At 35.9% G+C, this 3,424-nt stretch overlaps 1 pseudogene; it reads right to left on the bottom strand.

The window, feature by feature from the left end:
• Nucleotides 1-419: 419 nt before the first annotated feature.
• LOC130841477 (ubiquitin-conjugating enzyme E2 variant 1-like) lies at nt 420-952 on the bottom strand (annotated as a pseudogene).
• Between the last annotated feature and the right edge of the window lie 2,472 nt (nt 953-3,424).

Genomic DNA, 3,424 nt, shown 5'->3' with positions numbered 1-3,424 from the left:
TACACGTATACAGTAGCCTTAGCAGAATGTGAAGTTGCAAATCATATACCTGCTGGCAGACCATTGTTCAGAGCCCAGCAGCTGTGCCTCCTGCTCAATAAATTGCCTTTGAATGAGAGCTTCCTTTCCAGTACTTTGAGGTTTACAAGGCATATCTTTAAAAAAGTACCATTGTGGAAAATAAAGACTGAGGAGGGGGATTCATTGGTTGTCCAGTGGTTAAGACTTTACCTTCCAATGCAGGGGCTGAGGGTTCAACCCCTGGTTGGGGAGCTAAGATCCCACATGCCTCACAGCCAAAAAACCAAAACATAAAACAGAAGAGATATTGTAACAAATAAAGACTTTAGAAATGGTCCACATTAAAAAAAAATCTTAAAAAAAGACTGAGGGGGAGAGGCTGTGGTTTTTCTTTTAGACTAGTTGATGTAACACTGTCCTTCGGGTGGCTGAGGAATTATCATATTTTCCTTAGACATCATTAAGCTCTTAGACATCAATAAAGCTCTTGCAAGACAATTTTGATGCTATAGGAATTCTGCCATTTTGCTAGCACCAACATGGCTCTTTGGATCACCACTCCATTATAACTATTAACTATATTCATACTATTTTTGTTATAAATCTTACAAAGGGGTTTGATTCTGAATATTTAGGTCCACATTCTGTTTTAAGGCTATATATCCATTTTTCATAAACAGTTACTATTGCTTTCCATCTTGTGTCATGTCTTCATCATTTTCTAGATCCCAGCTAACTGTGCAATCTCCCACTCCTTTCTGGCCTTCTTCATGTTCTTCCAATAAGGGAGTTTTACTCCTCTGGAGTGAAATTGCCTGTGTTCAAGCCCTCCTTTACCACTCACATTGATGTGTGATTTCAGGTACGAGATTGAATCTTTCCAGACCTCAGTTTTTCCATCTGAAAAAAAGGATGAAAATATCAACTTCATAGGGTTTCTGTGAAGGTTAAATTGTTTGATAAACTTTGGCACAGGGAAGAAGGGAGGGCAGTAGAAGAGCCAACATTTACCAGGTCATTATATCCAGCTTTTAATCCTCACAACTTCTCAGTGCAGCAACTCCTAGGAATATCCTCTTTATAGGGATAAAAAAACCCTGAAACTTTGAGCTAATGAGTGGAGGAGTGAAGATTAAAACACAAGCCTCTTATCTGTGATACTCACAAATGTCTGCTACTTGCAGAGATTCCTTATTTCTTGGAGGGATTTCTTATAGCAAAATTGACAAAGTGAATTGCCGTACATTGAGTCCTTCAGTCTGGTCTCCCTAATTTATTTCTTGCTACTTCATAAGGATACTCTTAAATATAACAAACTAAGTTACCAAGTATAAGTTAACAAGCTTAAGTATAACAAGTATGCTAAGCTTCAAATGCATAGCAGTGAAGAACACAATGACTAATAGTATAATTTGGGACCATTGCCATGATTCATGCTAAAGAATCCATAGTTTTACCCACCATTTGCATCAGTACAAATCCAACATGTTGAACAAGGCAAATGATATCTTAGTATTATTATGAAACTAGCTTTGTCCCTATGGACTCCCTGAATATGTCTTAAGTACCCCCAGGGGTTCACAGACCACACTTTGAGAACCACTGACTGAGCAGCCGCCTAAAGACATGCATGAATTTCAACAGTATTCCACAAGATGGTGCTATTACAATGAACATCAGTAATTAAATGTTAAATCAAGATTGATTTTAGAAATTTGGTTGGTTGCAGAAACCAATGTAGCTAAAATATGTATGGTACTAAAGTGGCCTTAGTGGGCTCTTGGAGCACCAGCTCTATCTTCTTATCTGAGCCCTCACTTCCAGCACATAACCTTGTTCCCTGAATATTGCTTTGCCCATAGTTACCTTCCATTTAAACCCCCTCCTCAAGGACACACAAATATCTCATGTTAATTTGGATGGTGATATGTTGCAATCATTGACTCTCAAAACCTTACCAAATTTAATGCTTTTTCATTAAGAATATTTTACCTCCTTCCAAAGAAACTTCTACCTTTGTTTTTGCAAACCATACACCCTGGAACTCCATGTAACTTTCTTAGAGATAAGATCCTTCAGTTCTGTGGTTCTTAAGCTGTGCTTTTTGAGGGGGAGGGGGGCGCATAAATCCTTTAGTGAACTTGATGAAAGCTGTGGATCTTCTTCCCAGAAAAATTGTACATATGTGTACATGAAATTTTGCATATAATTTCAAAGAGCTTAGATATGACCTGAAGCCATGACTCATGCTAAGAACTTCTGCTTTAGTGGTAGAATCACTTGCCAAGCCCCATCTAACTCTTTCAGTTTAGGTAAAACAGAAGTTCATATTACACAAAAGAGATCTGGCGTCCTTATGTCTTCTTATTGTTTTGCTATTATTAAGAATTTTGTCAGTATGCTGTAAAATAGTGTTTTCATCCTTTAAAAATCCCATGCTTCTAGTTGATAAAGATAAAAATTTCATGTCCCCACCAGAATTTTGATACGGTTTTTTTGACAAGAGGGACATTGCTCTCTACTTTAAGAATTATGTCCCCTCTTTTTCATATACCCCACTAGCCAAGAAATTTTTGCCAGACTTTATTTTTGTAGTCTATATTACAAAGCAATAGGATCCATTTTATTTTTTAGATATAAAATTGTAATATTTAATATGATGTTTATTTTCAAATTATCTGCCACCTATGCTACCCTTAGGGCCTTTAACACTTTTTAAGAGGTTCTACTGTCTGAAATTTCTCTGTTAAACATTTATTCTTTCAATTCTTGAAGACTTTTCTTTGGAATTCCCTATTAAATGGAGAATTACCCAAGGAAAAGTTTTATGTTAAATTGGTGGTTTAAGGTATGTTTTGTGGATTCTTGGGTATCATAAAAATGATCTAGAAAGCCTAAAAATATTTCATTTGCAGTTTTTAAAATGTGTAAATTTTGATTGAACAAAAACCTCAAATACAGGTGTTATGTATCAAATTTAACATATTTGAGTATAGTAACGCCTTAACCTATGATTATTTTGATAACTTTGTAATATGAATTAATTAAGAATATGCATTTATAGATTGCATTTACATTAATAAAATGCCACTCTTTTTTTGTATTCTTTATTGAGAAAGGCTCACCATGCAATTTGTTTGGTAATAATATTCTGAGAATCATTGCCATAAGCTATTAGTTATGTTATTCCCACACATTTCTCTCTACACCTAATTGTGTGCCCTTCATACTTTTCCATCCAGATCAGTATCCCATCATTCCCCTCATCAAACTCCTTCATACTTTCTTAAATATATGTTTTACCAGGAACTTATTTACTCCCTTATATACTGTCTGATAGGGGCTCCAAGAACCCCTTCTTTACTTGGTCTTCTCAGTAACCTGATTTCCCCCTGACTGCAGC

The sequence above is a fragment of the Hippopotamus amphibius genome, chromosome X (assembly GCF_030028045.1).
Source record: "Hippopotamus amphibius kiboko isolate mHipAmp2 chromosome X, mHipAmp2.hap2, whole genome shotgun sequence".
Classification (NCBI taxonomy): domain Eukaryota; kingdom Metazoa; phylum Chordata; class Mammalia; order Artiodactyla; family Hippopotamidae; genus Hippopotamus; species Hippopotamus amphibius.
This window is presented reverse-complemented; position numbering and strand designations above follow the sequence as displayed.